The 13,123-nt window shown below is 33.2% G+C and overlaps 1 protein-coding gene across 5 annotated transcripts in view; it reads left to right on the top strand.

Annotated features, from left to right (window-relative positions):
* The window catches only part of LOC135842556 (CUGBP Elav-like family member 3-A), a 222,793-nt gene that overhangs the window by 35,644 nt on the left and 174,026 nt on the right, over positions 1-13,123 (top strand). For all 5 annotated transcript variants that reach the window (XM_065360069.1, XM_065360070.1, XM_065360071.1 and 2 more), the window contains one exon: positions 5,907-6,022. The gene's annotated coding sequence lies outside the window, so the exon portion shown is untranslated. The remainder of the gene's footprint in view (positions 1-5,906; positions 6,023-13,123) is intronic.

The raw sequence follows: 13,123 nt of genomic DNA, 5'->3' as shown, positions 1-13,123 counted from the left end.
GAGGCCAAGGAATAATAGTGTACCATGTAAGGTACCTAACCTACGTAGGTGCTTTTGGTAGTCTAGGACAAAATACAATACCTTTGTATGGGTATTCCTATATCTACTTTCACCACTAACAAGATTCGCTTCGATTCGCCCCATAATAAATAGGTATCGGATAATTGCGGATATTTACGCTCAATCGTATTATTTTTATTTTTCACTTATTCGTTGGAAAAAAGCAGTGAAAAAGGCAACTCGTATAAAAGAAACGTTTACACGGTTTTACGATGTGGTTTTACACACAAATGCTGGCAGTTTGCCATTCAACATACGCATCAGTGTCATACTTGTTGATTGTTTAGATGATTCTAAAGGTCAAAGATTTTGTAATATCGTTTTAATTCCGTACTGGAAAATTTTATGGTTAGATGGCGTTAGTACGATTTTTAAATTGAGTTTGGTCAATTTTACGCGTTTGAATAATGGTTCCAATTATTGCAAAGATAATATCTATTGGAACATCTAAGTATACTCGTATACCATAGGTACATATTTTTAGTTCAAATGAACAGAGGAAAGATTCCATTTGGGAGTAATTTTCAAGAAAGCATCACTTTGTCGTCGATAATTGGAAATAGTTTAGCATTTAAACGATGGTAAATTGTCTGAATATGAGGTAAAAGGAAGTCGGGATATTCGTCACTTTTTCCAAAATTTGAGAGAAAACTGATCAGAAAAAGTGGAAAAATGGGTATTTTTCAGTCAATATTTAACCCAACTCTTCTTTCTTCAATCGAAGTTTCAAACTTCAAAAAAAATTACCATTCAAAAAAAAGTTTACTAAAATCAACAAAATATCGAAAAATTGTCATAAAAATTGAAAAAAAAAACGAAAGAATTTGGGAGAAAAAAAATTACACAAAAAAGAAGCTTTCTAAGCAATTTTGTAAAAAAAAAAAAACAGTGAAACAAGAAGAGGACTCTTAGGCAGGCGAGACAAGACAGAAATCAATGCTTTTTGAAATGGACAAAAAGCACAAGTTATACTCAGCAATTTAACAAAAATTACGACTATTTGGCTACTTACCTATTTCATAAAAAATTTACATTTCTGAGAATTTCAACGGAAAAACACTACAACTTTTCAAGTAGCCAAAAATTAATACCATATAGGTCCTTTTTGGCAAATTGACCAAAAACGGAAATTTTTTGACAATTTTCAAAAAAAAACAGTATTTTTTAGGTTAATCTTGCCAAGAACAGGACAATTTGACAATTTTGGCAAAAATTGACCTTTTTTTGACAATTTTGGCAAACACTGGCCTTTATTGACAATTATGGCAAAAATCAGCCTTTTTGACAATGTTGGTAAAAATTGGCCTTTTTGACAATTTTGAAAAAAAAACAGTATTGTGTAATCTTGTCAAGAACAGGACAGTTTAACAATTTTGGCAAAAATTAGCCTTCTTTGACAATTTTGGCAAAAATTGACCTTTCTTGACCATTTTGGCAAAAATTGACCTTTTTTGACAATTTTGGCAAAAAATCAGCCTTTTTGACAATGTTGGTAAAAGTTGGCCTTTTTGACAATTTTGAAAAAAAAAACAGTATTGTGTAATCTTGTCAAGAACAGGACAGTTTAACAATTTTGGCAAAAATTAGCCTTCTTTGACAATTTTGGCAAAAATTGACCTTTTTTGACAATTTTGGCAAAAATTGGCCTTTTTTTGGCAGTTTTTGGTAAAAATTGACCTTTTTGACAATTTTGAAAAAAAACAGTATTTTTGAGGGTAATCTTGGCAAGAACAGGACAGTTTAAGAATTTTGGCAAAAATTGGCCTTTTTGACAATTTTGACAAAAATTAACCCTTTTGAGAATTTTGGCAAAATTTGGCCTTTTTTGACAATTTCAGCAAAAAGTGACCTTTCTTGACCATTTTGACCAAAATTTGCCTTTTTTGACAATTTTGAAAAAAAAACAGAATCTATTTTTTAGGGTGATCTTGGCAAGAACACGACACTTTGACAATTTTGGCAAAAATTGACCTTTTTGAATATTTTGACAAAAATTACCCTTTTTGAGAATTTTGGCAAAATTTGGCCTTTTTTGACAAATTTGGCAAAAAGTGACCTTTTTTAACAATTTTGGCAAAAATTGACCTTTTTAAACAGTTTTGGCCAAAACGAGCCTGTTTTGACAATTTTACCAAAAATGGGGACTTCTTAACAAGTGTGTCAAGAATGGATATACTTCTTGACTAAGTACGAGTATTTTTCCAAAAATTTACTCTTTTTAACACTTTTTGACTTTGGCAAATTTGACAGAAAAAATAAGAAAAAAACAGGACCTTATGTGTACCTAAGCAAGTTTGTCAAAAAACAAGATTTTTGTTTGGCAATTTTGAAACCAAAAGAAGACTAAGGCGAAAATAAATTCTTTTTGAATGTTTGGGGATGGAGGGAGGGTACAAAAAATTATGAGCGCACAACTTGCGAGAATTATAACGCCACCCCCCCCCCCTCGTGACATAAAAAGGCACGAAATATATCTAAATGTACTCGATGTATTTTTTTGATTTTTAAATTTTTTGTTCGATCAAAACTGGAAAATTGTCATAAAAATGATTCAAAATTAATAAAAATTGATAACATTTTCAGAATTTTAGCAAACTTTTGTAAAAATTCCGTAGATGATCAAACATTACAAATAAAATTGATCAAATGTCATCGAGGTTGACTAAAAATGTATGAAGCATTATCAAAATATGATGAAATGTCTCAAAATTTATGATGATTTGCAGCATTGCAGAAAATATCACAGGAATTGTTGACCTGAACTCTCATTTATTGTAAATTGCCATAAAATATTGATGACAAAAATTGGCACCATTGAGCAAAGTTTTGAAAAAATTGCTTACCAAGCTAGGTAGATAACGTCAAAATCCTGAAATATGTTTTTGAAAAGTTGAAAGTTTTCAAAAAATTTATCAACGGTATTTTCAAAATGGAATCAATTGCGAAAGAATCTCATCAAATATCACACATATAAAAAACCTGTAAAATTATAGCATAGAAATCAATTGAAAATTGTCAAAAATTAACAAAATTTCACTGAAATTTTGAAAAAACTTTCCAACAATTGCTTAAAATATTGTTAAAACTTGTTATAATGGTATAAAAACATTCAAAAACGACATACATTTTGAAAGTTGCTCAAATTATTGAATATTGTCAAAATTGCATGAAAATTGGTCAAACTTTTTTTTGGGGTGTTTTTAATAAGTAACTAGATTATGATTTATTTAGTTATTAAAAATCACAGTAAATTGATTAAAAATGGGCATAATTGAACAATCTTTGCAAAAATTGCTTAAAAATTGGTTTAAATGTAATGTGAATAGGAGTTGGAAACAAATTATCGAAAATTACGAAAAATTGAAAAAATATCTACCTATTGTCATAAACTGTTATAAAATACATATCACAAAGAAAAAGAAAACTTGAAAAGTGGCATAGAAGTTTTTTTAAAAATCTTCAAAAAATTGATGCAATACACACGTTTACATATGTAGCAAAAATTACATAAAAGAACATTAAAACTGGTTGAAATTAGACTAAAAAAATTTAAGATGATCAGAAATTTAGAAAATACAATCTCAGAATTTGAGGAAAATTTCGTAAAAAGTGAGTAGGTTATAAAACATTACAAATACAATTGATCAAAATAATATGTATCATCAATTTTTTTTTAGAAAATTTTCAAACTGTAAAATGGGCATTGAATACCTACCTACTTACAACTGAAAAAATATAATATGCACTCTCTTACCATCACCGTATTCTCATCTATAGGTACTGATGATGATAACCTTAAGTTTTAGCTGCAGACAAATTCTTACCCAAGGATACTAAAACTACACCGAGAAAACTCCACTTTGGCTAAACCTCCAGGGATATAAGTCAAAAAAGAAACTCGGCCCAGTCCTCTCGCACAGCCAAGTCGACACAGTACATCTTCATCAAATTAATTTCATTCCTATTACGCTATTTAATTCATGCTCTCGATTCTTCGAAGACGACTCTAACGCTAGTTCTTCATTGACACAGCACAGCACCTACGAAAGACACTTCTTCTTTTGACGGGGCGGCGGCGGCGTAAAACTTGAAAAACACTTACGTATACGTTATCATTTTAGTATAGTTGCGAATATTAATGAAAAACGAAAGTTTTCAACTCCATTTCCGAAATTAGTTACGTCGTCAAGCTCGTTGACTTGAGCATTAACTCATTACCTTTGCAGAAGGCGAGCCGCACCGGCGTCGGCTTCGGCAGCAGGCAGAGGCAACTCTCTATACAACATAAAAAGAGAGCGCAAAAAATTACTACTCGACAAGTTCGCGCTCGACACTTGGTTCATTCGCGCTACAATTCGCTTCGTATAATAATCAATTTAACAACACGCTTTTAATTACGAGAATTCGCTATTAAAAGTTTTTCTGCTTTGGCTTGTTTTTCGCGTTACGTTGCCGTTCGTTCGCCTTCGCCGTTGCAATTCGTTTCCCTTACTTGCCTACCTTTCCATCTTATCGTATACTTTTTACGCCTCTTTTGACGAAATTAAAATTAGTTGCTGTTTCAGATCAAAACTCCAAGCGTCCGTTACGTAACTGGGCATAAGATATTCCAAACTTATAAAACGGTAAAGAGAGTGAAAGACAGGCAGAAAAAGAGTAAGAGAGAAAGAGAGGAGAAAAAAAACTAGCAACAACTTGCCATAGCTCGGATCGATGCAGTCCGAGAACTCGGCCTCATCGGCCATCAGAGCCACATACTATCTACAACGAGTATTCTACTAAATTCGAAAACGATAAAATTGCTTTGGTTTATTTCAATTAAACGGCTTCTCCGCATACTCGTATATCAACTATGTGTCTGGGAATCCCTCAATTTCCTCTATTTTCTTGCAAACTGTGTGGCGAAGCTTCATCAATTCCCTCGAGACTACTATACGTTTTAACTGCTTTTTACCCCCGGTGCTGTAAAGTTACTTTCAATTCATTGAATGGTATTAACTCGAGAGTAATATAAAGGGGTACTGATATAATCAATCTATTTTGACGGAAATTTAAAATAAAATAAACCTTCCGCCAGCGCCATTTTGATAGCATCGCGCCGCGCTAAGTATAAAAACATGTGTTTTTTACCCCCCTCCATCCTTCCTCCTTTCCTACACTATTGTTTTTAGAAAATTATTTACCACTTCGTCTGTTTTATACACGCGTTAAAGTGGCACATTTTGAAATTTTAATACGTCTATTTAGTTCAACGCTTCTTGCTTCTGCTCGCGTATACCCTTCGCTTCCTTGTTGCTTCTACACCCCCTATGTATAGGTGTACCAATACACACACTTTGAAATTACCTATATATCTACCACGTCTGCCAGGTAAGTAAATGGCGTACCGTCGCCGCAATTTTACCGTTACCATAAATGTCGTCGTAATTCGTTAAACCATTCTCTGCCCCCTTACCTTTTACCTAAATAATTCTTCACTTTTTCTCCATTTCATTTCACCTTCTAAAGCGAGTATTCGTTAACGTTATTATTTTTTCACAACTTCCACTTTTCCCGTTTAACTTTTACTTTTCGATTTTTTTTTTCAACTTTTTTTCGGGTTCCCCGTACACACGATTTTAACATACCTACCTACCACGCCTTGACCTTGAATGATCGATTTTGTAATTATGTCAACTTTTATATACATTATTCTTGAGGTACTTGCTAAAATATACTATGGTCTTTTATTTTTTCGTTGTCTTTTTCGACGATCCACTCGGTGGGAATTTAGGTATACGTGTAGTACGTACTATAAAAATTATAAGCTTATATACCTACCTTAACCTACGTTATGTATGTTTCAGCTCTTTTCCTCTTCGCCACCTTGTCGACTGTCGTATGACCATATAACGTGGCACCGCGACCAACGATTCAGCATTTGCCAGCAAATCGAATCGCTCGTTAGACGACGATTATATTCGTAAGTGCTTTTTTTTTTTTTTGGTAGATATAGTCGAAGGTATTATTATATGTGTGTTATAGCTCTAGCCTACAACATACGTACGATATTACTCGCGCCTAGTTGATAAAATATGTGTGAATATGCTTTTTGGATAGTTTATCGAATTTGATAATAGGATACCTATTTGTGTACTTTTAAGTTCTATAAAGATAAAATAACTGTTATTTGATATCACGTATGTATAAGGGGATATTTTCATTACGAATGAGAAACTTCCATCAAGTATTTATTTATAAAAGGATGGATTCGAAGGTGGAAATGTTCAAATAAGTTATTCAAGCATGCAGTATTGTACTGTAATGTAAAGCTGCATTGGTCTCTTTGGGGTCAGGAAAAAAAAGGTATTTTGATCGAATAAGGAAAGAACTGAGTGGAAATTAATAAATTGTATTTTTTTAAATTTGTTTTTCCTAATTCAAAAAAAATCTACCTATGTATCTAATTAAGTAGTAGATTTTCAATTTTTATTTTTTAAATTGAAAATGGGAACTCGGAAGGGATACCGGAAGGTGTCAAATTCAAACTAGACAGCTCATCTTCAACGTTTGTACAGCTCTAACCATATTTCCTAAAATCAACATGAAAAAAAAATGAGAATTCCTAAACAAGATTCAGTATAGTAATCAACATTAAAAAAATCCAATTTGAAATCATCGCTGAAACATTCATTTGACATGAAAAGAAATTCATTCAATAAGTACCACCACAGAAAAATTTTACACTAGATCAAAAATAAAATTCTGAGTTACCACAGATGAATTTATTCTGAAAAATAAAAATCACCAAAAAAATGTATACCTAAACTTACTGCAAAAAATTAATTTCAAGTCATCAATTACAAGAAATCCCAAATTGAATAGGTTCATCTACCAGCAAACGAATTCTGTTTCTAAATCATCACGAAGAAATACATTTGAAAGTACAAAAAATCTACCCACCTCCCCTCCTTCCAAACTAAAAAAAAGTCATCAGCATTGAATTCAACACTCACTCGTTTGAAAACCAATAAAAAGTTGATGAAAAATTGATTTGGAATTTCCACAAAAATCATTTAAAATTATAAAAAAAAATCTCTAAAATAGAAATTGAGATTCTAAAAATTATCGTAAGAAATGAATCAGTTATGACAAAAAAATTCATTAAAAATTTGATGGAGGTAAAACACATAATGAGCTCTAAAATAGTTGCTTATTGACTTGAAATGAACAATCAGAATATTCCACGAAATTTTTTGAATAAGTAAGTACATAAAGTATAAAATTCAAAATATACAACAGGAAATATGAATTTTCTAACACAATTTGAACAACCAAAAAAAAAATAAGTAGCAATAACATTTTAACAAAAAAAATATTCTAAAATTTTACAGCAGGTGGCAAAAAATAAAAATTCTTATCTTGCTAGAAAACTCACGAATTATCATCACCATTGGCGACAAGACAGCAAAGAATCTAGCCGAAGGACCATAAAATTGAATAAAAACTAATCTATTCCCTTCACCTCTTGAGAGTCACTCTGAAAATGTTCAAAATCCGGAAGGGTCACTGGAGAGGAGATATGTGCCCGTCAGGAGGGGGAAATTTTGAAACGAATCATGTTTTTTTTCGCTCTAGCCCCTACCCCTACCCAACTTGTTTTTGAAAAAAAAAATGGTCCAATTCTAAAAGACAGCATTTGAGATTTTGCGTCGACCAAGGTACATAGGTAGGCTATTGCCATCAAAATTTGACCATTTTCAGGATTTTGCAGAGCTGTTAGAAATGTTTAAATCGCTTAAATATTAATTTTTGGCTGACCATAAGTTCGCCTCGTCGAATATTGAACGATAAATGCCAACACGTCGAAAGATATCATTTCCAAAACTGAGAGAATACGTAAAATTGAGAATTAAAAATGTAGGCAAAAACTTATTAAATTTTTTCGATTTTTGAAGTAGGCAACAGTGGAGAAAACTTTGTAACACTGCATTCCAAAATATTCTGATAGTTACAGACATTTAAGGGGAAAAGATTTTCAAATTAGGCATACGAATTCATCTAAAAAATGAGCTACCCATGTAATTGCAAATTTTAAATCACAAAGTAGAACCCTAAAAGTGGTTTTGGATTTTGATAGCGATCAACGAGTAGCCTATAGGTTGACGTAAAATCTCAAATACATCTATAAGAACTGAGCCATCTTTTCTAAAACAGGTAAGTAGAGTAGGAGCAGGAGTAAAAAATCACGATTTCCTTGAAAGGGGCAACACCCTCTGCTAGAAAATTTGTTTGGTGACTTTCAGCTCAAACAGAAAATTTCTACCAAATTTGGTCAACATTTTTCGGCACTGTTTTTTCGCTATCAAAGCTAACAAGAGAAGCACATTTATATCAATTGACACAAAAATTTTGAACTAGACAAAAGGAAATCGAAAAAGGAGCCCAAAATATACCATCTGTGATAATTTCAGGCACTGAAATTCATTTTTTGATTTTTGGCGAAATTTTGAAACTTCAAATTTACCCCCTCTCATTTCATATGGGGGAAAATGATCAAATTGACATAAAACGCAGAAATATGGTTTTTCTCTATTATTTATGAATTATGATAATAAATGTGATCAAAGTTGAAAGACTATAAAACGCGTTTTTACGGCAAACTGGTTATGCAATTTTATTAACACGAGTACGGTCGACACGAGTAACAACGAGAAAAATCCCAGCGAATTTTATGAACTCAACTAAGCTGATTCAAAAGATGATGTAAAAATACATCAGCAGAAATTTTGGGCACCAAAACGCATTTTCTGATTTTTGATCAATTTTTGAAAATCAAAGAATGAAAAATTTTTTTACAAAATGAAAATTTCATCGACATCTGTAGTTTGAAATTTTATCAATTTTAGACTTCTCAAATCGATTGAAAACGATTCCAAACCGTCTGGAAGAGTTTTGATGCATCCGGCAGATTTTTGAAAATTGAAACTTTTACAAAATTTCAGCAAATAGGGTAAATTTGGTGAGTTAAAATTTACTTTATTCACAGATCTGATCTTGATGTCGAGTCAATTACAGGTGGTTTCAAGTTGTTCCGAAGGCTTGGTGATGGAAGTATTCGTTATTCCTGGGGATGTTTTTAATCATGGATACCTCATGTTTTTTTTTGTTTTTTTTTTTTTTTTTACTAAAATCAACTGACTATTGAAAAGTCATTTTTGAAAGTTTGAGATGATTTTTGCACTTATGCAGTTTAGTACTTTGTCTTCCAAATTCTTCAAAGGCAGGCAAAATTTATTTTCAAATTACGCAGACTAGGTACCTACGAAAAAAAGTTTTAAAAAAGTTATAGGTTATTGGGGCAGCAAACAGTTTTTCATTTATTCTTATACAACCTTTTTTTGGTGGGAGGGGGGTTAAGTCTGTGTTAGGTAGAAGTTTTATATAAAATTAAAAAAAGAATCGTCATCTTATTTTTAAAAAGCTGAAAAACAGGGAAAGAATGTTTGCTGATGCTTTCTCCAATTCTTCCTTGATCACCTCAGTCCTGCTAATTAGATCTGATGATGCAAAAAATGTCAATATTGTATGATATTTATATTTACCTATCGTTTGTGGTCTCTGAATATAAACTTGATTTTCCGATTTTATCCTACTAACCTCTACATTACAAGCATCCCAATTCGATTTAAAATTCAAAATTGACGTTTAAAAATTAGCACACTTTGCATGATATGAAAAGATCACCTTTAAATACCTTTAAAATTCTCTAGTAAAAAATGAAATTCAAAAAAAATGTTCTCAAAACATGAAAAATTTCAATTCTCATCAATTTACTTATTCAAAACAAAAAAAAATACCTCGATTACCCATTTTTCTTCCTCATTCTTAGCCTGCAACTCGAACTATACCGATCACTAATCCGAAATCGATACGCTGTTTAAAATTAATCCATTTGAAAAAAAAATGCCACACAAATGAGTCATAAATACCATAAACACGCCGCCAAACATCGCGTGTCCATATTCATAAGCTACTTCTTACACCAGCACCATTTTTCTGTACCCAAATTACCCAATTTTAGTGACCACGTTACCGTGGCGTACCTACGCCGCTTCGGCTTCGCGTTCCAATGAAATATAAATTATTAACTAAAAGACACCGAACGATAAGGGATAAAAATAACCGACCACGTCATCGTTGTACCGCCTTCACCCTCTCATCCGAATCGAATCGCAAAAGTATACCACCTCTATAGTGATATACCAGCGAGTATCACACTGACACACACTCGTAGCTTCCAATGCATCATTATACGAGTATATACCTACTACTGGAAAAAGGAGGGAAAAAATATGAAGCTAAAAACTATCACACATAATGTAAATCCTATATAGCATCGCAAAATGTCATATGCTGACGGTTTTAAATGATGGTGGGATAACTGGTGTATTTTGTCAAAACGCGATTCCACGAGAACGAAATCTACCCAATAATTGCCACACGTCAAACGGGAAAACGGGTTCCAAGTTATATAAGCTATTATTTCTGTTATCTTTGGCTAACCATTACTACACACCTCGATGCCGTCTCATTTTCCAAATATATGTCGGGGCAAAGGGCGCACTATATACTAACCCCCTATATTCTGGTCCGATTGATTGGTACGTATACGTTTGCGGCCTTGTCATTCGTACACATATTTTCATTGCAATTTCAAACAATATATACTGTAGGGGAAATATGATAAATTGTAAATATGATAACTATAATCGTTTTCGAGTAATTTTTCATTGTCCCTTTTCCACTTTATCGAGAGGCGGAGGCGCAGTAACGGAATTACAAACGAGTAATTATTATTAAATTATTTTTTCGAATATGCTTCTTTGTTCAAATAAACTATCCTATCAGCATCACCCCACATATTCTATGCATAGGTATTTCAAGTTAGAAAAAAGTATGCTAACTTATATTGCCCTTTTCATGCATTCTTACTCATTTCATGGTTGGGTAGTATAAGGTGAATTCTGTATGGGGATACGAGTAGATGGCTGCTTAAAGGTATCGTGAGATATGTAGTATGCAATGTAAGTCTTCGTCTTATCTATGTATTTATGTACCTAAGATATGGTACTCCTAGTTAGTATTCTTGTCAACTTCGTATTCAAGAATTTCAACAATTCACCAAACATGTTACAACTTACGTAAGGGGTAGGTACTATATTATATTACAAATCTAAGGTCATTATTTTCAACATTCCTTTTAGCGAGTATTTTTTTTTCAAGAAGAAAATGTACAACTATGCGAATATTATATTCAAATACTGAATCAGGGAATCTGTAGACATGTATGTAAGAGACAAGAGTGTATTCCATCATCCATGTTCACGATTTGTTCGAAAGCTTAAAATTTGTTACCATCGAATAGTTGGACGAGTATAAGTATGCGCTGGGAACTTGGTACTCGAGAAATTTTATATGATGGTCGAAACTTGGTTTCTTCCTCGAACTCGCATGCTTTTGGCTTGACGTCGATGATTTTTTATGACCTACGGTAACCTTATTTTCGAAGCACTCTGACTGGATAGATTTTTGATAAAGCTAGTTCAACAATTCTTGAAATTAGAATTTCAACCGTTTAGAGGGTTTTTTCGATTCTTATACGTAGTTAGTCCTCAGTCGTTGGTGGTGGTGAACAATGAACGTTGCATTTGAAGAGCTCGTTGCAAAAGTAGCCCTTGTCAGTATACCTCTGTGCAACTCCCAAGCTCTCACTTGAGCATAGCCAGTGTCGTGAATGTAGACTGGTTTTTTCATTTTTTTTTTTGATGGCTCACCATAGTAACACAACTTGTTTTATTTTCAATCGTTAACTATGGATCATCACCGGTCATCTATTTACAACTTACATAACTTAATTCTAACATTGAAACAAAAATATAACATTTTTCTTATAGCTTAAAAACTAAAGGTAACTTTTCTGTCTGTGGGGTAGCAGCTTGGTTTCCTCCTCGTCCACTTTGCTGCTGGCATCCGCTTCGACTAGTGATGGCTTTGACTTGAATCAGTGGTTTTGACTAGATTGGTGTTTCTGCAAGCTCGGCTTCCTCTTCATCCACTTTGCTGCTGGTGACTTCTTCGGCATTGGTGATTGACTGCATGCTTGGCATCCTCTTTGTCCACTTCACTGCTGGATTCTTCTTTGATGGTACGTTAATTTGCAAGTCAGGGGTAGCATGCCTGGCTCATACACCTATAGACACTATGTGTCCTTGATAGGCCAGATCTCACTACTAGCTAGCTCCTGCTTTGTTCGGATACTTGATCATGCAGCGTCGCTTTCACTTTGCTGGTGTGTCTTCATGGTTAATGCTTCACTGGTGAATACTGAAAATGGTCTGCCTCCCTGTCTGAGCAAGTTGGGCAGTTCGCAGGGCCATTCTTCCAACATCAGGACCTACTTGAGCTGGTCTTGAGCTTCACTGTGTCTGGGACACCTCGTGAATGTACCCGCACAACAATTGTCGACGTCGACATTTACATCGACTACGTTTTTTTCCAACATAATGATGGAAAAGCGATCAATTAATTGTTTAGTAGGAATCTTCTGTCCGTACAAAAGCCAGGTAAATGATAAGTTTCAAAATTTTCTCATTGTTTCTAATACCTCGACATGCCATCTCGACATGTAGATGTAAAATTCGATGCTCGAAATTTACATCTACAACTATGTCGACCAATTTTTCAAAATTAAAATTTCTGTTTAAGTGTTTAAAAGTTTAGTAAACATTCAAAGATATGATCTTGTTCAATGAGGAAAACAAATTTTTTAGGGCATTGATGAAATTATGCACTTTTCCACAGTTTGGAGTTGTGGATGATATGATGTTGGTATTGAGGATGTATTTGTTGATGTCAAATTTCACATCAACATTAACATCGACATGTCGACATGAAAAATGGATTAGTTTAGTACTCTTAGATAAAGTATTGCACCATCTTTTTTTTTTTTTTTTTTTTTTTTTTGACATTTTTTTATACTGGGCGTGTATAATTGCCAGGATTTTTACGCCCAGTTTCGAGG

Source organism: Planococcus citri, chromosome 4, assembly GCF_950023065.1.
Source record: "Planococcus citri chromosome 4, ihPlaCitr1.1, whole genome shotgun sequence".
In the NCBI taxonomy this organism is placed as follows: Eukaryota; Metazoa; Arthropoda; class Insecta; order Hemiptera; family Pseudococcidae; genus Planococcus; species Planococcus citri.
Note: the sequence above shows the minus strand (reverse complement) of the source record. Positions and strands in the feature narration are given on the sequence as shown.